This window comes from Eptesicus fuscus, chromosome 11 (assembly GCF_027574615.1).
Source record: "Eptesicus fuscus isolate TK198812 chromosome 11, DD_ASM_mEF_20220401, whole genome shotgun sequence".
Lineage (NCBI taxonomy): Eukaryota > Metazoa > Chordata > Mammalia > Chiroptera > Vespertilionidae > Eptesicus > Eptesicus fuscus.
The window spans coordinates 93,101,966-93,127,846 of record NC_072483.1 but is presented as its reverse complement, the minus strand read 5'-3'; the positions used below and the strand labels follow the sequence as shown (position 1 = coordinate 93,127,846).

Here is a 25,881-nt window from a genome sequence, read left to right as displayed (position 1 = left end):
CGTGCCTTGCGCGAGCGGAGGCGGGGACCGGAGCGGGCGGGTGAGGACGCCGCCGCCCGCGCTCCTTCCCCGGCGCCCGGCCCCGGCCCGGGAGGGTCCCTAAGGCCGCCGGCGGGTCGGGGGGCCGGGCCGGAGGCTGTCAGTCCCTCCGCGGGGCCCCCGGGCCGGGCCTTGGTTGTGTGGGGACCGGCGCGCCGCCCGGCTTGGGCTCCGGGTGCGGAGAAGATGCCGACTCGTCATCAGGTCGGAACCGAGGCCCTTGCGGCGTCGGCAGGTGCCGCTGGCCTGTCCCCAGCCCGCGAGGGGCCTGCGGGGTCCGATCCAATGGGCCCAGCTCACCACCGAGCCGCCCGCGAGGCATCCACGCCCCCGCCCTCCCGGGGAACGGGCCTGTGGACCCGCCCCGCCCCTCCGGCTGGACCATGTCCCCCGCTCAGACCCCTGCCCGCCCCTCCCCCCAGCCCGCCCCCCCTCCCGCCCCGCCCCGCCCACCCCCTCCCACTCCCGCCCCTGGGGGCCCCTCCCCTCTGGGCTCCAGACCACCTAATGGGTTTATAACGGGAACCACCTTGGCCTCTGCTCCTCCTCCGGGGGCCCTAACACAGGCATCTGACCCAGGAAGCACGATCCTGAAATGTGGGGTGGGGGTGGGGGTGGGACGGGGGGGGGGTCCCTACATTGCCTGATGGGGTCAGGATGTGTTGGGGAGGGAGGCGGGTGGAATCTGTTGACTCTGTGCCTTCTAAGATGTCGGATCCCTGTGTAAGGAATAGGATTGTCAGCCTTGGTACCAACCTTGTCCCAGAACCTGAAACCGCCCCTGACCTGGTCTCTGGCTCCCGGGGAGCCGGTAATGAGAGGAGCCCAGCAAAGAAGCCGGGTCCCTGGGGTCTCTACAGTGGAAACCGGAAACAGCCACCGGGTGACGTCAGGATGGAGGACACCTGTCCCAGCCTCTCCTGGGAGGAAGCCACAAGCCGGCCATGGCCACAGCCGGAGAGGGGAGATGCCCGAAGGCCACCACACGAAAGAAGGTGCTGGAAGGTGCGGCCTTCGCCTGAGCCATCCAGGTAAACACCACGCCATCCCAGGTCTGACTCAGAACAGCCAACACACGTGCGGCCAGACCCCCAACGTCACCATCACGTTAATGGTGCTGGATGGTAAAGCCAGACATTATCACTAGGAAAAACTCACTGAAGCCAAAAGGAATCATACATTGAATTCCCGTAGTTTGTTTATTAAGACTTACACTTTTAAAAATACAAAATAAATTAGTGACAGCCTACACCTTCTAAATAACAAGATGAATGAGGTTTTAGAACAAAGACACTATTCAACAACCATTCACTCTCCATATATGTGTGTGTGTACCTAGCTATCCATCCATATATACAACATATATACTTATATATACACACACTTATACATAAGTATATGTAAGTATATATACACATATATTTCCATATGTATTTTATCTCCATATACATTATCTTCTATACTAATAAAAGGGCAATATGCTAATTAGACCACACGTCTTCCGGACATCTTCCAGACATCCTACCGGACAAAGCTGCAGCGGATCGGCGGCTGTGAGGCCCGGGGCTCTGGCCTCGTACCCGTGGCCACTGGCAGTGGCAGCAGCAGCAGTGGGGTGATGGGGGCGGCGCCTTCCCCTGATCTGCCCTGTCGCCTCCCGCAGAGGGAGCGGACCTAGGCCGTCAGTAGGATATCTCCTGAGGGCTCCCAGACTGTGAGAGGGGGCAGGCCAGACTGAGGGACATCCCCCCCCCCCCAGTGCACGAATTTTTGTGCACCGGGCCTCTAGTACAGAATATATAGTTACTTAAGAATGACCTTGAGGACAGCTTTAAAAAAATATTAAATGGGAGAAAAAAAGGGGACATATGTAATGCTTTCAACAATAAAGATTAAGAACAACAATAGTAAGTAACTGGTAAAACAGGTGTGTTTTACTTCATGTAACTAGATAATGACACACCGTGTGTAAGTGATAAACAGCATTTTCAGAAAGGTTCTGTGTTTAAGACGCCATAGTCATTGTGTAAACAGAATATAGGCTCATAAGTTCCATTTGGGGGGACGATGAAAGCAGCTTTCCCAAAAGTTAACAAGAGAAAGCACCGATTGCTAGACAGAGCTCCCGTCTCGCTGTAAGACATTTGTTTTGGGAGCTGTCAGCTAAGACTTCAAACACATTTTTAAAGCCAGGTGACTATCCCACATGCTTGCTTCATTTCTTAAGAATGTGTTACTAGCCGAAACCGGTTTGGCTCAGTGGATAGAGCGTCGGCCTGCGGACTGAAGGGTCCTGGGTTCGATTCCGGTCAGGGGCATGTACATTGGTTGCGGGCACATCCCCGGTGGGGGGTGTGCAGGGGGCAGCTGGTCGATGTTTCTCATCGATGTTTCTGGCTCTCTGTCCCTCTCCCTTCCTCTCTGTAAGAAATCAATAAAATATATTTAAAAAAAAAAAAGAATGTGTTACTGGGGAAACATTTTGCAAATATTAAATTGGGGAATTAAATTCTCCTTTGAATTCACTATGTTCCCCTCCGAATTACATTTTGAAACATATTGCCTTGGGGAAGAGAAAAGGGGTTAGTAGTAGAAGCAAGTCATCTATAAACTTTAAATTTATAAGGTATGTTTTAGCCCCTTTAGCAATACAGTTTGGTCACGAAAGACAGGAAGTAATACGTTACGATTGCTCCACATGGAGATGGAAAAGACGGGGCCTGGAGTACTAGACCTTGGGATTGTGTGGAAGCGAGTGCCCCGAGGAGGTGGGAGGAGGAGTGACAGGCGTCCGAGGAAGGATCCGGCTGCCAGTCTCAACATGGCGTGCGTGTGGGGTGTTGGTGGAGTATGTGCAGGGAGGGCCTGGCCCACTGAGATGGGTTTGGGAAGTCGGGGAACACCTGGGGCGGGAGTGGGGAGAGAACGTAATACGTTTTGCAGAGAGGATGTGGGTGGTATATTTCCTGGAGTCTTGAATAACCTAAATTGTCTTAAAATTGATTTCACAGGAAATGACCATTTGGTTGGGTATAAAATACTTGGATTAAAGTCTTTCATCTGCAACTCTAAAGATACTGCTCTATATTCTCAGGTGATCCATGACATAGAGGGCCCCAATTTTTTATCTTTTAAGTAATGGCAACACTTCTATTTCCATAGCTTAAAAGTTCTTAGTGTATAACACTTCAATGAGGATCATTTCAAGAGCTGTTTTTCATTAAATTTTTCTGGCACTTGGTCGACCCACTGTCTTAGTCTATGATATTATTGATATTGCTTCTGCTGTATTGCTTCAGATTCTTTTTTAAGGAACATAAATTATCAGTATTTTGTATCTGATTTTATTTGCTTGTTTTTGGTCATTCTTATCTATTGGTTACTCTTTCATCTTTTTTCCCTCAATCTTTTCTTTGAACTGGGATTGGCTATCACCCACTCCTATGTGATCTAGTAATCAAAGGTTAGAAACTTAAAAGAGATCAAATAACTAAAAGAAACAAAAATTTGAGGAAGAAACAGACTCAGCAGAGAGAAGCAAAGGTGAAAAATTTTGCATAATCTTTTCAGAGGTCTGTGTACTGAAACCATTAAGAGGAAAAGGAACAGAATGGTGCAATTAAGAAATACTAAGAGAGCAAAGAAGAGCTTTTAGCAACTTAAGTTATAACAACAACAACAACAAAAACACCTTAAGAGGACTATAAGGGCTAAGGAAATCTTCCTCACAAACAAAACAATCCTAACAAAACAACAGGATCCAACTAACCACACTACCACCAACAAAAAACAAACATGTAGAATTTCATGGGAAAGTAATATTGTAAGATAGTACAAGAGTTCTAATACCTCATTAATAGAAATTATAGGAAAAAAACATTAAAGGAATAATTTATAATATTCAAGGGGACTCATTGGAAAGGGCTCCCCGAGTGTGACATAGATGGTGGGATGGGAGTGTGGGTGAGTTGGGGTACCAGACGAGGTGGGGTCCTCTTCCCCACTGGGTGCTGGGTGGGCTTCCTACAAAATCCCGAGAAAAAGAACTTCCTGAGACGCACAGGGGAGAGCGAGTGGTTCCCATGTGCATTGGGTTACACCCAGGGTTTCCCAAGTCCCATTTCCCTGGGCCTTCCCGTCACAGGAGCAGTGCAGCTGGGTTCCAGTGGAGCTGAAGCGGAGCCAGCGTCCCGAGTTTCCTTTCCGTGCTGGAGCTGGGTCCGGGCCAGCGTCAGGCCAGCTGCAGCCCATGAGCCCGCTGTGTGTGGGGTCTGCATGGCCGTGGGCCCCGCAGGAGAAGGCCAGGAAGCAGGAGCGAGAGAGCCCGCAGGCCCCGAGTCCCGGGCAGCAGGCCAAGAGGAACAGAGAGGCCAAGAGAGGGCCCTTCCTCGTGCAGGAATTCAGTACCCCATCTTCATGCCCTGGCAGTGGCCACGCCCATCCTGGCCAATGACCTGTTCCCAGGTGTGACTGACAGGCAAGTGCCTTCCCTCTGTCACCCCAGCTCCACTGGGCGTGTCTGTCTGCCCTCTGTCAGTCCCCGCCCCCCAGTGTTTTGCAGAGAACATGTCTTTAATGTCTGCCCCCCACCCGTTGCTCTTTTCCTGTTATTGATAACTAGTTCGTTACAACTGTGCCCTTTCTGCATGTATCTGCCCAGCTTTCCCAGCACCGTTTACTGAAGAGGCCGTCTTGACTCCATTGTATGCTCTTCCCTCCTTTGTCAAATATTAATGGAGCGCAATGGCTTGGGTCGGTCTCTGGTTCTCCGTTCTGTTCCATTGGTCTCCATCGCCAGTCCCAGCTGTTTTGATTGTGGTTTTGTAGTAGAACTTGAAATCTGGTGTTGTGATTCCTCTCACTTTGTTTCTCTCCCTCAAAATTGCTGCAGCTATTCAGGGCCTTTTTTGGGTTCCATATAAATTTTTGGAGTATTTGTTCTAGCTCTGTGAAATATGCTGTTGGTATTTTAATGGGGATTGCATTGAATGTGTAGATTGCCTTGGGTGGTATGGACATTTTAGTGATGTTGATTCTACTAATCTATGAACATGGTATATTCTCCCACTTGTTTATGTCTTCCTCTATCTCCTCCACAGCCACTTTTAATCTAATTTATAGAACTTGGTGAGGGGCTATTATTTGAGATCCAATGTAGCGTCTGCTTTCAAGTAATTTCTTACTAAGTTGGCCCCAATGCCATATTGTCTTTTGGCATGTATTTATGATATCCACACCGTGTGTGTGTGTGTGTGTGTGTGTGTGTGTGTGTGTGTGTGATTTAGTCTACAGGTTCAGTGGGAAAAACTTAGAAGTGTGAATTCCGTGGCGTCCTGGGAACTTTCATTCCACTAGGTGTCAGCGTCGCACTGTGGACAGCTGGGTGAACGTTAAGCCATTGCTTGTTCCTGAACATGCTTCTGTGGATCTTTCCCAGGACGGTGCTGGGAAATGCGGATCTAATAATGCAATCATCTCGTGCGTTATAGTAATCACCGCCTGCCCAGACGCTCACGTTTATGTGACCTATTCAAGCCAGCGCCAGCTGCTTGCAGGAGGGAAGCTCATCTACATCCAGGGACCAGACAGAGCAAAGGGGCGCGCAGGAATGCAGTTAGGAGGTGTTTCCTGCGTCTGTGTTTTGGGTTTTCAGTCAGCGGCTTTCTTCTTCAATAGGTTCTGAAAGAAATGTGGACGTTCGAGAAGATCAAAGCGTAACATTTCCCCTTTCTGTTATCTGCTCTGTCCATACGCCCGAGAGGATGTGAGCAATAGCTGCCCAGCTCGTGCCCTGCTCCGTGTAAGTGACAAGCCTTCTCGCTAAGGGGCACGTGGGGCAATCCCTAAGTTACGTGGGTCTGGCTGTTCCCTGGCTCTGACTGCCCAACGCAGCATCATTGGCTTTGCCTGTGCGTCCACCCTGATCCATCTACCATCAGCTTCATCTTACAGGAAATAGCACCACATAATCTCCCTCATGTGGAGTCTAATAATAAAATGGCAACAAGAAAAACAGAGACAGCTGTGGAGGGAGTGCTGGGGGGAGGGGATTGAGCAGAAAACCTCAGGGACAGGAACAGCAGTGTGGGGATAACCGGGGGAGGGGGTGGGCGGTGGGGGCAGGTGTAGGCGGGTATGGGGGGACAAACAGTGATGGAAGGAGACTTGACTTGGGGTGGTGAGCACACAGTACAGTGCACAGATGATGGGTTGTGGGGTCGTGCACCGGAAACCTGTGTGATTTTGCTAACCAATGTCACCCCAATAAAGTCAACAACAAGGAAAACAACAGCATGGATCGGCTGCCTCCTGCACGCCCCCCGCTGGGGATCAAGCCCACAGCCCTGGCAAGTGCCCTTGACTGGACTCGAACCTGGGATTCTTCAGTCTGCAGGCTGACGCTCTATCCATTGAGCCACACCAGCCAGGCCAAATTCTTTGCTTTCTAAATGATCAAAGGAGCTGACAGATCATTCAAATACACTCTTTGATAATAGATCAATATGTGATTTTTGGGCATATAACTTGAAAGAAGTTCAAATAGTTGAGTTACATTGCAAATACCAAAACTCCCCTTCCCATCGGCCGCATCCCACAGCATGTGAACAGTTTTCTCAGTATTTATAACAACAACAACAAAGGGGGAATTGAATCCAGGCCTAATCCTGTCTTCTACCACAAGTAATGTTTACTGATTGCCACACCAACTAATTTAAAAACAAAACCATGACCAAGAACCCCAGCTGGTGCCGAGGAGCCTGGGAGAGAGGGAGCGTTGGCCCTGGGGGTGGAGGAGTGTTGAGCCTGTGGGGTGACCTGGGGGTGGAGGAGTGTTGAGCCTGTGGGGTGACCTGGGGGTGGAGGAGTGTTGAGCCTGTGGGGTGACCTGGGGGTGGAGGAGTGTTGAGCCTGTGGGGTAACCTGGGGGTGGAGGAGTGTTGAGCCTGTGGGGTGACCTGAGGGTGGAGGAGTGTTGAGCCTGTGGGGTGACCTGGGGGTGGAGGAGTGTTGAGCCTGTGGGGTGACCTGGGGTGGAGGAGTGTTGAGCCTGTGGGGTGACCTGGGGGTGAAGGAGTGTTGAGCCTGTGGGGTGACCTGGGGGTGGAGGAGTGTTGAGCCTGTGGGGTGACCTGGGGTGGAGGAGTGTTGAGCCTGTGGAGTGACCTGGGGGTGAAGGAGTGTTGAGCCTGTGGGGTGACCTGGGGGTGGAGGAGTGTTGAGCCTGTGGGGTGACCTGGGGGTGGAGGAGTGTTGAGCCTATGGGGTGACCTGGGGGTGGAGGAGTGTTGAGCCTGTGGGGTGACCCCGTCTGAAAGGAAGGCTCAGTGCGGGCGTGACCTTTGTGCCGAACCAGATACACAGCAGCAGACCAGGGTCACTGCCTCCAGGTTGGAAGGTCTAAGGAGACGCAGAGGGAGGCCTCCGGGAGCCAGCTGTTCAGTGAGGCCGCTGCTGTGCTCCGGCTTCCTCCGCACCATGGCCGTTAGAGCGGCATCGGGACGGCGGTGGCATCGTGACGGCGGTGTGAGGACCTGTGATCATTGTAGACGCGGGTCCTGAGGAGCTCCCGCCGTCAGGTGGTGGGAAGGCAGGCACCACCCTGAGAAAACCCGCCTCGGAGGGAGCAAAAGCTGGCTCCTGGTTTCAGTGCAGTCGTTTCTTTTAAAAAAATATATTTTATTGATTTCAGAGAGGAAGGGGGAGGGAGAGAGAGATGGAAACATCAATGATGAGAGAGAGTCATGGATCGGCTGCCTCCTGCACGCCCCACATGGGGATCGAGCCCACAACCTGGGCCTGGGCCCTGACCGGGAATTGAACCGTGACCTCCTGGTTCATAGGTGGACGCTCAGCCCCTGAGCTGCGCCGGTCAGGCCAGTGCAGTATTTTAGATGCTTGGAACCGTGTCTGGCGTAGGATGCTCCAGGATTTCCCCTTGACTGAGCTGGCAGCGAGCAGAGGTGGCCAGGACTCCCACGTCCTCCGTCGGTAGGAGTGATTAGAGTGGCAGCCTACTTCGATGTATGCTGTGTATTTGTTCAGTCTGTACAGAGTGGAGCAACAGAAGGTTCCAAGTGTATATTTATGTAATTTAGTTTAAAGTTCTCTTCTAAATAAATCTCACATCTCTTTTAGCTGAAAGAAGGGATAGAGGTGCTACGTATCACCAAAGAAGTGTAACTCAGATGACTGCTGTTAGATTACGCTCTATAGACAGTGACGCAGCTGCTCGTTTAGGCCAGCACGGAGGAGAGTAAAGGGCGTGCGTGCTCGGGCGGCAGCTGTGGTGTCACGGAGCCGGAGACGCCGCAGCCTTCGCTTGTCGCCGGAAGGAGCCTGTGAGAGGAGAAGACGAGCAGCCGCTCCCTGACCCTCCTGGGACCTGGCCATGACCTTGAGGCTAGAACTGTGTTTAGATGAAAAGTCTTAATGGTGCTTCTGTCAAGGAACATGCCTCTCACCAGCAGCTGTTTTAGTCCAGAGTGATTTAGCTGTAAATTACACAAATCCAGCTTTAATTACTTTTAACCCAAAGTGGGAGTTTATTGCCCACAAAAGTGGGGAACCCCAGCTACATGCACTTCCGCCAGCTGGATGCGGGAGTTAAATACCACCACCAAGACCCCTCTTTCCTCCTCTCTTGGGTTTGTTTTCTTTAAAAAAATGTTTTTATTGACTTCAGAGAGGAAGGGAGAAGGAGAGAGAGAGAGAAGCATCAATGAGAGAGAATCATGGATCGGCTGCCTCCTGCACGCCCCGCACTGGGGATGGAGCCCGCAACCCGGGCATGTGCCCCGACCACCGGGAATGGAACCGTGACCTCCTGAGTCATAGGTTGACCCTCAGCCACAGCCAGGCCTGCCCAGCGGGTTTGTTTTCTTTTGTTGCGTTTACTTCTCGGCAGATTTCCCCACTTGGTAGCCAGGGAGCTTCAAGAATTCAAGTGTCGTGGGTTCGTAGTGCCACTCAGCTCCGACGGAGAAGAGGGGGCTTTGCTGACAGTTTTAACAGAATGTGGGGAGGGTTTTATGGTCCTGGCATGGGCTTGGGGTCCAGCCATGAGCAGTGATGATGGTCAGCCTCATGCAGTGCTCCGAGGGACCGAGGCTGGGTTTCCGTATGCCTGTGGGCGAGCCGGCCGCCCTCAGCCGCAGGGACGGAGACCCCTCTAAACAGACAGCAGACAAAGCAGGCTGGCCTCTAGACCATTTCCACGTTATCTCTGCACGGATCCACCACAGCACAAAGACGAATGGATGGAGTGCGCTGAACAAAAGGAAAACGAAGATACCGTGGCTCAGACAAGACTCTAAAACACAGCCCAGAGGCAGGTGAGCGGTCCGGGGGTCAGGGCTCTCCGTCTGAGTCCATCAGCAGTCAGCTTCCTCCTGTTCTGTGTTTCTTGTTTCCTGTCACTGAAGCGGCCCCGCGGAAGCAGGGGAGGGCAGAGCGGGAGGGGCAGGAGGCAGCGACGCCTGCTGCAGGAGCGGGTCCGGGGCTGGCACACGCCACGCCTGTCCCAGCCCGGGGGCTGGCGCGCAGTGGCACAGCCGTCACGGTGTCCGCTGGCCAGCCCTGTGCTGCGCTAAAATTCGGGAGGGTTCTATGCGTGAAAGGAAGAAGGCGAGACTGTGGCGGGGCAGCCATGGTCACTGCCACGCGGCTTTAAGGCAAACAGATGAGTTCCAGGCACACAGATGGCCTCCTGGTGACATCCAAACCAGGCGTCTTGTTTTCCTCCTGGTACGCGGACGTGTGCTGAGCATACATGTCCCAGGGCAGTGCGGTACCAGCATTAGACAGAGACGCAGCCTTTCAATCCCTGACTGTTTAATCTACTCCTTCACAGTGGGTATGACACCGATTTACTTCTCTACAAACAATACAGCAAGTTCCATGTTCTCTGAAAATGTGCATGTGCTGGCCAGTTAGACTACATTTAAATATTACTTTCACCTGCTGGCATGGCTCAGAGGTCACCCTGTGAACCAGGAGGTCATGGTTCGATTCCCGGTCAGGGCACAGGCCTGGGTTGCCGGCTCGATCCCCAGTGTGGGGCGAGCAGGAGGCAGCCGATCCGTGACTCTCTCTCATCATGGATGTTTCTATCTCCTTCTCCCTCTCCCTTCCTCTATGAAATCAATAAAACGATTTTAAAAACGTACTTTCACTATGAAAAACATGGTTAAAATGTGTCTTCATTTCCGTGGGAAGATGGGGAAAGGGTCTCTGCTGCCACATTAAGAGGAAAAGCTGCGACATGTGTGTTCAGTCCATTGCCACGCCCTTCACAGGCAGCGCTAACCTTTGACATGACTGTGCACGTTTTGGGAATATTAACCCAGTTTTCATGTCTAAAAGAATGGCTATTGATGCTCTCAAAAGGATCAGAACTTTGATTTTGAACTTTTTGTGTCCCTGGCCAGCACATGCACATTTTTAGAGAACATGGAACTTGCTATATTGTTTGTAGAGAAGCGAGTTGGTGTCATACCCACGGTGAAGGAGCAGACTAACCAGCCCGGGATGGCGAGGCTGCGCCTCTGTCTAATGCTGACAGCTCACTGCACCGGGAACGCATGCTCAGCTCAGGGCCGCGCCAAGAAGAAAACAAGACGCCGGTTTGGATGTCACCAGGAAGCCACCTGTGCGCCTGGAACTAATAATAGCACAGCCCTAACGACGTGCCAAACGAGCTATTTTAATAGAAATGCTTTGTCTGAGCTTAAATCTGCTCACTCAGCAGAACTGCCTGTGGTTCAGGGCGTGTGCCTGCATCTTCAGCTGGAAGCACGCGTCCCCCGGAAGGCAGCCCTGGGGACCTGGCTGGGAGCTGCTGCGCGTGGGAAGCCACACTAGCGGGGTGCTCCCCACTAGCGGGGTGCTCCCACTAGCGGGGTGCTCTGATCTCGAAATGTCCTCTCCCGATTAATCTCGTGCAAGTAGCAAAGCGCTATCAGATGTTCAGGTGGGTATGGGAGGTTGTCCATTGTTCAAAAAGCACAAATATGCATTCGAAATGCCTGTCAGCTGATCCTCAAAATTTATTCAAAATAAAAATTCTGTTTGGTTCATTTTGGTTCCATTATTTCTCACTTCGAATTGTTTCTAAAACATCAGAACATGTAGATAAAATGAAGAAATATTGAAATATTTGGTCTATCTGACTTTAAACATCGGGATTTTTAAAATCATAGAAATGATGGAATTTATCGTATTTTATTCAAACCATCTGCTGTGTGTGCTTCACGTGTTAGTAGAACCACTGCCATGTGAACCAGACCAGAAGGAACAGTGAAGGGAAAGTCCTTTGTGTCTGTCAGGCCTGCTGCCGAGGTTAGTGACTGCTCGGTTCAGTTCTCACTGTGCCACTCGAGGGTTTTTATTTTAATCCTCATCCTGAGGACATAGAGAGAGGAAGGGAGATGAGAGAAGGAGAGAGAGAGGAAAGAGAAAGAGAGAGAAACGTCTATGTGAGAGAAACATGGATTGGTTGCCTTCCTTACACACCTCGATGGGGGTGGGGGGGGGTCAAACCCTCACCCCAAGGGGCAGCCTTTTGGTGGCCAGGCCGACCACCGCTTTGACTGGCGCAGGAGAGCGGCGGCTAATACTCACTCAGAAACGTGTTTAGAATTCTATCCGGCGTGACTTGGGTTGTTAATTCAGAAGCATCATCTACACCAAAGAATGACATGCTAAAGTATCTCTTTAACAAGATGAAGTCCTGGAGCTTAACTACTGCAAGGAAACATTTAATATTTTGTATTTCACTTTCTTGAACTAGAATATCAATGATAGAATCCAAGAAGTATAAAGAGGCCAACACCTTAAAATAAAGTTTTCTATGGAAGAAATTTCTCTGTAAAATTTTGTAAGATTAATACTTTCTAAACGATTTTATTCTGAAATGTGACCGCTATTATGTGTAATTAATCCCCACATTTTTATATTAATTAGACATCTGATTCTGCGTGCTGGGCACAGAGAGTGCAGCGACACGGTGTTTCCTGGCCAAGTCTAAGGCCACGTGTTGCTCACCATGGCAGTGGCTTTTGGCTAAAATAATGCTCCGATCACTCCGGGTGCTCTCTGGTGCGGCCGGATTTTCTCTCCCCTAGTTAATCCGTCTCTTCTGAGGTGACCTGCCAGGCCTCGGCTGCTTGGGGGTAGGCTCTTAACATTGTCGTCTTCGTTCTAGATGTCCACGTGGCGTTGAGTTTTGTGAATGGTGTTTTGTACGTGGAAATCCAGTTCTCCCAGATCCGTTTGTTGAAGACTCTGTGTATTGGTGACACGCTTATTGATGATCAGTTGACGGTATACGCATGGGTTTACTTCTAGGCTTTCTAGACTGTTCCATTTACCTTTTTTCTGTCTTTATGCCAGTACCATGCTCTTTTGATCACGTTAGTGTTGTAATAGATTTTGAAATCAGGAAGTGTGAGGTCTTCAGCCTTGTCCTTCTTTCTCAAGGTCATTTGGTTAGTTGGGGTCCTTTGTGGCTCCATCTGACTTGTAGGACTGTTTCTTTCTGTTCTGTAAAAATGCCATTGGGACTTTGGCAGGGATTGCATTGGTTCTGTAGGTGGCTGTAAGTAGTATGGGCATTTTAACAACATGATGCCTTCCAACCCACGAACATTGGATGTCTTTCTATTTATTGGTGTTTCCTTTAATTCCTTTCTGCAATGATTTGTGGTTTTCTCTATACAAGTCTTTTGTCTTCCTGGGTAAGTTTATTCCTAAGTATTTATCTTTTTGATACTATGGTAAATAGGATTGTTTTCTTAATTTCCTTTCAGATTGCTTGCTGTTACTATCTGAAAAGAAATAATTTTTATATGTTAATTTTGTTCCTTTACTAAATTTTGTAACTTTTAGGTTTAACAGTTTCCTTGTGCACGTGAACGTGGAGATCAGTTGGGGGCCAGGAGATGTGACGGTGTGACCATCACCGTTCTGCCCAATGTAACCTGAGAGACTGAATAAACTGAGGCACAAACCTATTGCAACTTAAATGTAAGTAAAATGTGTTTGTGTGACATACACAGGTTTAAAAAGCGTGCATTAGTGCTGACCCTTTAAATACTTACGGGACTTTAGACTCAATTTCCAGTTACCGTGGCGAGTCAGTGTTTTTGGCCATGCAATGGCAGGAGGATAATTTATTGCCAGTTGCGCTTTTCTTGTGACTTTCTTCCGTTGAGCTTGGTATGGCTTCATTGTCTGAAAGGACCCAGCTTCGCAGAGCGATTTTCTGGTGCCGTGACCGAGAGGTCAGCAGTGACAGTTTCTATAAAATATGTTTCCTCCCGAAGGCGGCCTGCTCAGCCGCTTCCTTGAATGGTATCTGGGGAGGATCCGATAAGCCGGGTCTACTCTCCGCAGGTCAGAGGGCACTGCCTGCCCTCACGCCAGCAGCAGCAGCAGCAGCAGCAGCAGCAACAAAGCCGGGAGTGTTATCACCATCACGGGAAGCCGGGCCGCCGGGCTGGACCGAGCACAAAGACAGGAAGCGCGCCAGGCAGGTTAGCAGCGGCTGTGCCGGCAGCACCCCATGCCAACATCACCGCAGGCGGGGCCAGGGCCGGGCTGTGCCGGGAGCACCCCATGCCAACATCACCGCAGGCGGGGCCAGGGCCGGCTCCGGCTCCCAGAAAGCTCTCCGCACCTCACACACCTGGAAGCTGCACCAGAAGCGGCGTCTTCGCTTCCTCTCTTTGGGACGATGGCCCTCTTTAAAAAACAGGAAAATAACAGTTAAAACAGTCCTGTTTGGAAATAACACAATTTCTTGAAACAGAAAAAATTTCTTAATAATTTAAAAGTTGTTCCCCTTTTATTTCTATGATAAAAAAATTCCAATTTTGTTCTCTTATTTCAAGAGAGGATTTCCATTTTGTGGCCAATGTTTTGTCTTAAATAAAGGATTTGTGCCTTTTGGAAGCTATAAAAATTTCCTTCAAGGATTTTTTTGGTACATTTCAATCAGGGTCTGCATCTGGCTTTAAAGAGTTATCTGAGTCCTGGTGGGCATATTCTAGAGATGTATACCAACATAGTTGTATGTGTCAGGGTGGATTTAAAAAAAAATTATCTGAAGAGGACATACAGAAGGCCAAGAGATATATAAAAAGATGCCCAATGTCACTGATCATCAGAGAGATGCAAATCAAAACTACAATGAGACATCACCTCACACCTGCCAGAATGGCTACTGTCAACAAATCAACAAACGACAAGTGCTGGCGAGGATGCGGAGAAAAGGGAACCCTCGTGCCCTGCTGGTGGGAATGCAGACTGGTGCAGCCACTGTGGAAAATAGTACGGAGTTTCCTCAAAAAATTAAAAAATGGAACTTCCATTTGACTCAGTAACCCCACTTCTGGAATAAATCCTAAGAGACCCAGAACACCAATCAGAAAGGATATACGCACCCCTATGTTCATAGCAGCACAATGTACCATAGCTAAGATGTGGAAACAGCCCAAGTGCCCATCAGCAGACGAGTGGATAAAAAGCTGTGGTACATGTACACTGTGGAATACTATGCAGCTGTGAAAAAGAAGGATCTCTGACCCTGTGAGACAGCACGGAGGGACCTGGAGAGCATCATGCTGAGTGAAATAAGCCAGGCAGAGAGACAAGTATCCCATGATCTCACTCACAGGTGGAATCTAATGAACACAATAACCTGATGAAAAAAATAGGTTTGGAGGCATGGAGGCACGGGACAGACTGAGGATTCTCAGAGGGCAGGGGGAGGAGGATGGGAGGAGGTTAGCCAAAGACCTTGCATGCATATAGGCATCACCCATGGACACAGACAATAGGGTGTGAGGGCCTGGGGTGGGGCAGGGCTGGGTGGAGGGGGGCAAAGGGGAGAAAACGGGGGACATTTGTAGTGATGTCAACAATAAAAATAAAAAGAAACAAACATAGATAACTAAGACAATGATCTGAAAAGTTTTTCACAATGATTTCTAAACCCCTCTCTTAAAAAAGACCCAACCTGAATTGTGAGGCACCGGAGACCAGAAGAGGAACCGCAGCCATCGTGTGTGGTCTCGCTTCTGCGAGGCCGTGAGTGTTTGGACTCGTTGGCTCCCAGGCACGGTTTGTAAGCCGCAGTCAGTGTGCGCACACACATGCACGTGCGTTTACACTGTCAGTGTCGCCTGCTAACAGTAGGTAATACTGTGCCACCCGTTTTCATGTGTTAGTATTCCTCATAGTCTTTATTTTTTAATATTTATTATCATCATCATATATTTTGTTGTTAATCCTCCCCCGAGGATCTTTTTGCATTGATTTTTAGAGAATGGGAGGGAGGTGGCGAGACAGAGAGAGAGAGAGAATCGATGTGTGTGAGAGAGAGAAACCTCAGGTGCCCCAGCCGGGGCGGGGATGGAGCCTGCCGCCGAGGTGCTGCCCTGGACGGGAATGGAACACTACACCCGTGGTCGGCAAACTGCGGCTCGCGAGCCACATGCGGCTCTTTGGCCCCTTGAGTGTGGCTCTTCCACAAAACACCACGGCCTGGGCGAGTCTATGTTGAAGAAGTGGCGTCAGAAGAAGTTTAAGTTTAAAAAATGTGGCTCTCAGAAGAAATGTCAATCGTTGTCCTGTTGGTATTTGGCTCTGCTGACTGATGAGTTTGCCGACCCCTGGCCTAGACCCTTCGGCCTGAGGGCTGACGCTCCAAGCGCGGGGCCAAACCAGCGGGGCATCATCTTTGTCTTCGCGACGTGCCCTCGGTTCACTGATGGCCGAGTCGGGCCGTGTTGAATCCGTGCGCACGCGATGGGCTGCGCCCATGTCCTCCTTCACTGGCGCCCGGGCAGCGCCCCTCTCCGGGCCTCCAGCCTCCTTGGGCCGCGATGGATGGGAAGGGGGGGCCCCTGGCTGCCCCCTCCGTGTGAGTGACTGGCCGTGAAGCCCGCCCGCGGGTGCTGGGGGGCAGAGCGGTGCGTGGGGCGCAGCGGGCGTGGGTCCAGGCCGAGGCTGCAGAGGGCTGAGCGACCGGCCAGAGGACCACAGGGAGACCGCGCCGGCCCGAGCACATGATGGGGCCGCAGGGTCCCCAGTGAGGAGCCGGAGGGAAGGCGTGAGCGCCGGCCGGTGGCGGAGAAGCTGCCCGCGCCCCTCTCCCTCGGGCGCCCACACGGGTGTCCCCAGCTGCGCGGAGGGACAGCTGCCCAGGGACTTGGCATCGCCCCAGACTGCCACCCACGGCCCAGACCCCGAGGAGGAGCGGCTGTGGCCCCGCTCTCTCTCCCCCTCCCAGCTCCCCCGTCAGGACAGGGCTGGACGCGGGTTAAAACCCTCCCCAGGTGAGAGCACTGGACATGGCCCCCCGTCCCCGTAGGGAGCGCCCCACGGACCGAAGGGCCACTTCCCCTCACGAGCCCGGTGATGCTTTGAAGACCTCAGTCATGTCTCTAACTGTCGGTGGCCCTATCGGCTTTTCCCTGAGAAGCGAGAATTCCATGTTCCTTACGCGCGGCCAGGCCCTCAAACAGGCGCTGGTTTTTAACCGGTGCAGAGAGAGGAAGGGAGGGGGGTTTGTCCCTCTTAGTCACACCATCGCCGGTCATTTCCTGCATCAGGACCAGGTTCCCCCACTGAGCTACGGGCCAGGCCGCAGAGTGCACTAGTGAATACGCGTATTCAGTGCTTTTTTTATAGGAAGTTTTCTCTTGAAAAGCCACAATCGAGACAAAAGAGAAGCCTACCCCCCAGCTGGATTGAAAAAGAAACGCTGTCCTATTTGCATTTAGCAAAATCACGGGAACGTCAGAAGAAAGACAGTCTCTTCCTGAGCTCGTCGCCGTGCGCTGGCGGCTGGCCGGCCACGAGGAGAAGGTCTCTGCGTCCAGATGTTCCAGGCGGTGGGACCGGGTCCGCTGACCCGGGAGGCCCGTCTGGCTCCTGGCGTCCACGGAGAGCCCGCTGAGCACGTCCCAGGCCGCCGGGCCAGGGCGAGGGCGCCAGGAGTGGGGAGCGCTGGCCCGGCTCCCGAGTTGTGCAACCTCGGCCTGTTGCTTCCCGCGGCTCCCTCTCAGGGTCCCGGCTCCCGGGTGCGCAGCTGTGTGTGGGTGGGGTGCGCATCCTCCGAGCGCGGGTCTGAGGGTGTGGGCCAGCGGGACTCTCCCACCCCCACCCTGTGACACTTCGGACAGCATCCTGGAAGGTAGTTGGTAACTTGATCTGTTCACACTAATTATTAAACCAGGGCTTACCCTTTATCTGCGTGGTATTTTCTTGGTAAATGACATTGAAAGGACAGCTGTCAGGTAGTTTGAAACATGTTTCAGTTGCTTTTTTAAAAAAATTATCTTTATTGTGGAAAGTATTACAGATGTCCCCTTTTTCTCACTTGCTTTTAAAAATGTAATGAGAAATGTGACATCGTTACATGTAGATCAAAGAAGAATCTTAAACTTAGTTGTCAGTTTAAAGAAGTCTAAATTTCTGTAAATTACTTTAAAAATATTTTTATTGATTTCAGAGAGGAAGGGAGAGGGAGACAGAGATGGAAACATCAATGATGAGAGAGAATCATTGATCAGCTGCTTCCTGCACGCCCCCCACTGGGGATTGAGCCCACAACCCGGACATGAGCCCTTGACCAGGAATCAAACCGCGACCTCTTGGTTCATAGGTCAAGGCTCATCCACTGAGTCATGCTGGGTGGGCTGTAAATTAGTTTTTAAATTTAGAGTTTTACAGATATGTTTTTAGAACACCGATTACTGTAGTTATAAAAAAACAACCCTACTCATGCTCTGTTCTTTGATTAAAAACTACAATTCTAAACACTCCTAATTATTCTTGCCACTGACTTTCTTTGGATTATGAGGGACATACTTCAAGGAGGACTTGGACCTGCTGGCCTGTTCACCCCCAACTGCCCTCCCCTGCCGGCCATCTTGTGGCCATCTTGTGGTGGCCACCTTGTGATGACGTGAGGGCGGCCATCTTGTGATGACGTGAGGGCGTCGCTTTCCTTGCCACTTTCCTCTTCCTCATGCTCTTCCTCTTCCTCTTCTCTCCTCCCTACCCTCTCATCCTCCACTCAGTTAAGGAAGAGAGTTGTCAATCAGATTAAAACTTTCACATGTAATAATGCTATTGAGTTTTCAAGGTTTTTCACCAGAAAGAATAGAATATAGCATTAAGAATAATAAGGAATCATTGCCCGACCAGTGTAGCTGAGTGGTTGAGGTTACAGTTCGATTCATGGTCAGGGCAGATGCCTGGGTTTCGGACTCAATCCCCAGTAGGGGGCGTGCAGAAGGCAGCCAATTGATGATTCTCTCATCATTATGTTTCTCTCTCTCCCTCTCCCTTCCACTTTGAAATCAATTAAAATATATTTTTAAAAAGAATAATAAAAAACTCAGTAGGAGTATCAATGACATTTATGAAACAATTCTAGGGAATAGGATTTAATCTAACAGAATTCTAATTGTATAACTGTAAGCCAAGTTTTATTTATTCCAGCAATTCATGTTCTATCAATACGTTTTTGCCATGATAAATGGGAGAAGTCATGGTTCAGTTGTGTTTTCAGAGTGGCACGTAAACATTTACTTCATTAGTGACCATATCTTCTCATTTGAAACTCTGTGAGTAACGTAAAGTAACTTTTCATTTTTTAAATTAATTTATTCAAGTCAAACCAGAGGGGAGACAACTGAGAGGAAAAGATTCATCCAAACTGATTTACTTCTTAACTTTTTAAAAATATAATGAATATCTGTGCATATTATTTGTGTAAGACAATTTATCAAGCCCATTAACTCTCATCTGTTCCTTAAGATTTTGGTGAGCATTCATTAAACAAATATTTATTGCCCACTTAGTAGACACCAGGCAGAGAGATGCTTTAAAGAAATAATATTTTGGAGGCACTCTCCTCAATCTCCCAGCCCTTGAGATATAGAAACCTGCTCCGGAATGAAGTTCTAAGTGAAAGAAAACTGCTGGATATCAGCAAAAACTGTGCTTTTAACTTGTTCGGATTTTCCTTAAATTGACCGCATTCTTTATATTTGAAAAGTAGCTGTGAAATAGGGAAGGAAGCTATTGTTCTCATTGAAAAGAAAGGAAAGGAAAAAGGAAAGAAGCTAAGCCTGGCTTCACATCGGCAATTCAACAAATGCCAGGCAGCTCCAGCGTTCTGTTCAGTTCTCCCCACAGCCGAGGGAGAGCTTATTTGCATGTTACAGATGAGAAATGGAGATCAAGTATTATTTAACTCGCCCGAAGTCACAAAGTTGAAATTTATTGGAACCAGAAAGTGAATCTCACATTTTATGATTATAAATCCTGTGACTGTTTTCTCCCACATACAGACTTCCTTTTTACTTCTGGGATCTCTTTCTTCTAAATGCAAACGTGAGAGAAATGACAATAACAAAGGATAGAAGCGGGGTGACATCACGGACGTAAGACTTCTTTCTTCTTGTCCCCACCACGCTTTTTTGTTAAAGGAGTTTCTTTAATGTAAATCCATTTCAAATGGTCCGGTCTTCTTGATTTTGTTATTATAAACATGAACACCACCTTCTAAAATACACTTTCTCAGCTGGAGGGATCTTCTTAGTTCAGTCTTAGAGCTAATAGAAATAGACACTGTGTTCCAATATTTTACAACCTGGAAAATAAGCTTAGGGGAAGAGGGTACAGGAATGGTGGGAAGGTAAAAGCAAGGAGAATCATTCCTGGCAGCCGATCGATGATTCTCTCCCATCATTGATGTTTTTATCTCTCTCCCTCTCCCTTTCTCTGAAATCAATAACATATATATAATTATTATTATACATATAATGTTAGAATAACTGGGATTCCAGAAGGAGAAGAGAGGGAGAAAGGGGCAGAAAGTTTATTTAAAGAAATAGTAGCTGAGAACATCCCCAATTTGGAGAAAGACTTGCACATCCAAGTTTACGAAGCCAAGAGATCACGCTATTATATCAACATAAAAAGACCTTCAAGACACGTGATGCAGCTGTCAAAAATCAGAGATGACTAGTGAATCCTAAAAGCAGCCAGAGAAAAGCATAGTAAAACCTATGCAGGATCCCCACAGGCCAGGAGAGAATGGAATGACGAGTTCAAAGTGTTGAAAGAAAAAATTGCCATCCCAGAATACTCCATACAACAGGGTCAGCCTCCAGGTACGAAGGAGAAGCCGGCTTTCCCAAACGAACACGCAAACAAACAGAAGCTGAGGGAGTCCTTCGCCATTACGCCTGCCTGGCGAGAAACGCTGGGAGGAGGTCCTCACGCTGATGTGGAGAGACACTGACCAGGCACGTGAAGGCAGGCAGGACGCCACACACCGGCAACGGTAAGGCCACAGCCAGACACACAGGGGATTCTGAGCCCGAAAGGCGTGCGCACCACTTCACTACAGCATAAAGGTTAGAGGGGAGAATATAAAAATAACGGTAGCCACTGCAGTTTGTTAACGAATACTCAGTGGAAAAAGAGGTAAGTGATGACATACAAGTTACAAAAAGGAGAGGAAAAACATGAAACTTTGGTAGGAAGTCAAAGGTAAGCTGTTGTTAGCTTAAATGTGCCATTTTGTTAATGAGATGCTTTATATAAGCCTCATGGTAACCATGATGCAAAAACCTAGAGTAGATTTATAAAAGACAAAGAAAGGAGAAACAGCATACCACTATGGAAAACTATCAATGTAAAAAGGTAGGGAGAGACCTAAAGAAAAAGAAACAAAATACAAAACAATCCAAAAGTGATTAGTAAGATGGCATGAGTAAGTCCTTACATGTCAATAACACCTCTAAATGAAAATGGATTGAATTCACAATCAAAAGGAAAATGGCTGGGTGGATAAAAAAATAAATATCTATATGCCGTCTACAAGAGACTCACTTCAGCTTTAAGGACACATATCAGCTTAAAGTAAAGGGTGGGAAAAAGATACTCCATGTAAGTGGAAACCAAAAGAAAGCTATACTAATATCATTCAAAAATAGACTAAGCCAACAACAGAAGCAAGGGACAAAAGGTCATTATATCATGATAAAGTGGTCAATGCATCAAGAAGATACGACATTCATAGACATGTAGGCATGCTGAGAGATCCGACGGGCGAGATGGACAGCAACCCAATAATAGTAGTGGACCTCAGTACCCTCCTCTCAGCAACGGATAGATAATCCAGATAGAAAATCAATAGGGAATGTTGGACTTGAGCCATACATTAGTGCAAATAGACCCAACGGATATTTCTGGAACATTTCATCCAACAGCAATAGAGTAAACATTCTTCTCAAGTGAACACAGAACATTCTTAAGGGAAGATTGTATAAAGCACATGAAATATGTCTTTGAAATTTAAGAATATTGAAGTCATACCAAGTACCTTTCCAACCTCAAAGATGTGAAACAAGAAATCATTAACAAAAGAAAAGCTGAAAAATGGACACATATGTGGAAATTAAACCAAACACTGTGGAACAACAAAGAAGAAAAAATTTTAAACAATATCAAAACAAATGAAAATGGAAGCAAAACCTGTCAAAACCTATGGTATGCTTCAAAAGCAATTCTGAGAGGGAAATTTATAGAGCTAAATGGATATATTAAGAAATAGATTTCAAATGAGCAACTTAACTTTACAACTCAAGGAACTAGAAGAAGAACAAACAAAGCCCAAGGTTTATAGAAGGAAGGAAATAAAGATCAGAGCAGAAACACATAAAATAGAGACTGAAAAAACAATAAAACAACACAACTAAGAACTGGTGTTTCAAAAAGATCAACAAATCTTTAGCCAGTATAATTTAAAGAAAGGGAGAGAAGATTCAAAAGAAGAAATGAAGGGAGACCTTGCTGCTGATCGCACAGAAATGCACAGGATCGTAGGAGACTGCTCTGGATAATTATATGCCAAGGAACTGGACAACCTAAAAGAAAAGGAGATGTAGTGCACAACATAATGTTTATGGACAATAATACTGTATTAGAACCTCAAAGTCGCTGAGAGATTAGAGATTAATTATTTCCACCACAAAAAGGAATAATGTCTCTGTGATATAATAACATTGTTAGCTAATGCTATGGAGCCAATCATATGCAATATATAAATGTACAGATCAATATGTTGAGCACAAACACAATGCTTTTATGTGAATTACATCTCAATAAAAATAAACCTCAATAAAGCAGACTGGAAGGTAAGTAATATTTCACTGAATCAAGGTTTACTCAAGTTTAATCACATAGTAAGCTACTGTCTTAAAAATAAGTTCCTAAGGACATACATTAGTAAGAGTTTATTGAATTTCACCATTTACTGTCTACCAATAACTTTGGCAGAACAAATTTTCATTTCACAATTCCATGATGAAATACTCTGCTGCTATGCAAACTTTGGCATGACTAACTCTCAGGGGATGGCGATGTTGAATAAAATTAATTTTTAGAAAATGAAAAAGGCTCATATATATTTCCCTTACAAAAAAAATAAATGATGTAGTGACCAAGACTAAGGATATTTATCCAAATGAGTGTAGCACATTTAACACACACTTAGTAGGTCTACATTGAACCCAAATAAATGCTCTTAGAATCTCTTAAGTATTGATAGAAATGGATGCATGTGAGAGAAGATCCAGTCCTTAGAGAATTAGACATGGAGTTCTTATTCATTCGGATGATTTCGGTAGTAAGTCATATAAAGGAAAATTATTATTAAGTGAAATATTTTAAAGATCTTTTTAGTAGAGATGAAAATGTTAAATAAATGATCACCAAGCACAACACATGAAAGGGACCTGGCTTTGTCTTTTATATAAACTCCCCTTATACAAAGTATGTGTGATCTACAAACAAACTTCCCAGAATAGTTATTGGTAATGGCCATCATTTACTGGGTACCTTCTCTGTGCCAGTCACGGTTTTAGTCACTTGTGTATTCTTCATAACATCCCTAATAGAAATTACTGTTCAGATTTCATGAAGGAGAAACTGAGGGTCATACAGAAACCGTAAAGCTAACTAGCTGTGCACTCTCAGTGTACTCAGGTTTATCTGACCCCAACGCCTGTGACGTCCCCCTGCACACGGCAGTCTTCGGGGAGTTTCCAGCTCACCCACTCGGTGCCAACATTGCCTCCACCTGCTCCCTAACCCACCAGCACCTTTTCCCACTCTTCCCTCCCACACCCCGTGAGGTCGCAGTCATGTGGGGGCGGCCCTTTGAGGATAAAAGGCAGGAGCTCAGCCTCAGCTCCCTGTTTTCCGCTTTCTAAAGTTGTATGGGATTGCAGCCACGGCCGCTCCGTCTCTTCTCCACGCGCTGCGTCCACACAGCCGTCCAGAACGAGGTAAGATCCCCAGTTTTATATTCGTCTGTTTGTGAGGGTGGAGCAGTGGAGGGTGAAGATCGTGGTAGGAACGCCAGGCTGTCGGTGGCCTCTGGTGGGTCTTATTCTTGGCCGTAAGCAGAGCCCAGCGCCGAGTGTCCTGGGCTCGCTCTCTGTCCATCAAGTATCAGCGGAGCCCCTTCTCCTCGGGGTCCTGATTCCCCGGTCCTCCTCCTGCCTCCCAACCGCGGGAGGAGCAGGGCTGAGCTCGGCAGGGTTTGTCCATCTTAAAACCTTGCTTCGAATACACTATTTCTCTCTCCTTTTCTTCATTACAACCAACAGGCCTTCATTTCTAGAAAACACGATGATGTTCGTTGCAAAGGCATTGCTACACGGAAAAATCCGTCTGCTTTTAGGGTAGTTTTTTTTCTACATAAATGAACATGGGAGGAAGAAAGTCTTGATGTAAATGTAAATGAACGTTATCACATTGAGACACCTTGAGGGACGGAAGGAGAGCCTGCCTACTAACTGTTGGATCTAATCCTTCTGCTCCATTATGGAGGCTGGGAGGCGCTGAGGGTGGGAAGCCAGCTGGTTAAATTTCAAGAGACCAAGAGGCCACACAAAGCGTAATTACAGCACAGATGCTTTCACTCTGGTCTAGTTTACCAGACTCAGTCTTGTCAATACGCTAAGTCAGAGGTGCTGGATGACTGAATTCACCAGAGACCGCAGCATATAAACCAGGGAGCCAGGGAGTTATTCGACGATAAGAAATGTAACAGCCAACATAACCCCACTCCTCTGTCCTCCAGCCAGCCTGTTCTTTTCCACAAAGAACCAGAAACGTACGTGGAGCTGGTGGAGGCGGAGAAAGTGACGTATTTGGTCTGAGGGTGTGGTGGCATTTCTGCAGCAGAAATAAGTCCTACTCAACACTGCTGAGGTGACCGGCGAGTGTCAGCAGTTGTCTTTCTGGTTACATTGCTGATGCAATCCTCATGATTTACACATTTTTTTCTTTGTAGTTTTTAAAAACACACTTACTCTAGCCCACCGGGTGTGGCTCAGTGGTTGAGTGTTGACCTAGGAACCAGGAGGTCAAGGTTCGATTCCCAGTCAGGGCACATGCCAAGGTTGTGGGCTCCATCCCCAGTAGGGGGCGTGCAGGAGGCAGCCGAACAATGATTCTCTCTTATCATTGATGTTTCTATCTCTCCTTTCCTCTTTGAAATCAATAAAAATATATTAAAAAATAAAAATATGCTTATCTAGTTACAATCTAGTATTTTTTGGAGCTTCTTTAAATGATATTCCAATATACGGTGAATAGTAGAACAAAAGCTGCATTTGACCACTGTAGGGGAAGGTTTGTGTCGATTTAATTCTTCACAACTGTATTCACACAGTGTAAATGCACTCAGGAAATTAGCTCCAATGATTGTCAATGATATATTCTGAGTCAGTCACATCTATAGGAGATCGTAGAACAGTCAGCTATATCAGAATTGACAAAACTACCAAAACATTTTGTAGAGAGGGGAGAAATGTTCACGTTGTGTCAGAAAACAAATGTAAAGTGGGGTTTAGAAAACAAAGCAGCTGGAATATATCTACTGTAATTCCAAAGGGTACATCGCTTTAAAATTCAAAGAGAAAATTCCCAAATTATGTCAACTACATAAATATTTTGGTATAAGGTGAGCCAGTCTTGAACTTCAACCAAAGGAATTTATTTACTGAAATGCCTAAAGGACCTCATTATAATAGCCTTGCTGAATGGAATAATCCTATAAATTGCCACATAGTTACATTCTTTTTTAAAAGAATACATTTTTATTGATTTCAGAGAGGAAGAGAGAGGGAGAGAGAGATAGAAACATCAATAATGAAAGAGAATCATTGATTGGCTGCCTCCTGCATGCCCCACACTGGGACAGAGCCTACAACCCAGGCCTGTGCCCTGACCGGGAATGGAACAGTGACCTCCTGGTTCAGAGGGCGATGATCAACCACGCTGGCTGGGCAATCTGTAATATTTTAATCATGATAGATTTCAATAAATAACTGGTGGGTAAATTCAAGTGAATGTTCAAATGCTTCTAATGATGTACAATGAAATCAAGCTACAATTCTACAGAATTTCATAATGCAATAAAGTACGCGATACAGGACTATAAAAACCACAACGACACCCTGGGACCTGGGGGGAAATCAGCTCAGTGACCTCATGTTTATATGTTTAGTTTTGAGAACTTTTGTCCATATTTGATGCACTGAGCATGACCCAGCTCACCAGGAAGACAATCAGGCAAAGATAAATAGACGACAGCCTTCCCGTGCTGTCTGGGAACCACCTGGAAAGTCTTCGGGTCGAAATGCGTCCTATTTGCTGAAGACGAGCAGCCGAGACTTGGGAGCTAGACAGACTGGGGTGCGTCACTGGGATCCTCCATGAACCAAGCAGCCTTGAGGGAGCTGCTGC

At 47.7% G+C, this 25,881-nt stretch overlaps 1 long non-coding RNA gene across 1 annotated transcript; it reads left to right on the top strand.

The window, feature by feature from the left end:
* Nucleotides 1-739: 739 nt before the first annotated feature.
* LOC114233363 (uncharacterized) lies at nucleotides 740-13,488 on the top strand. The gene is made up of 3 exons (XR_008557446.1): nucleotides 740-1,070; nucleotides 12,934-13,062; nucleotides 13,432-13,488. It is a non-coding gene; the product is annotated as an uncharacterized LOC114233363 (long non-coding RNA).
* The last annotated feature ends 12,393 nt before the right edge of the window (nucleotides 13,489-25,881 follow it).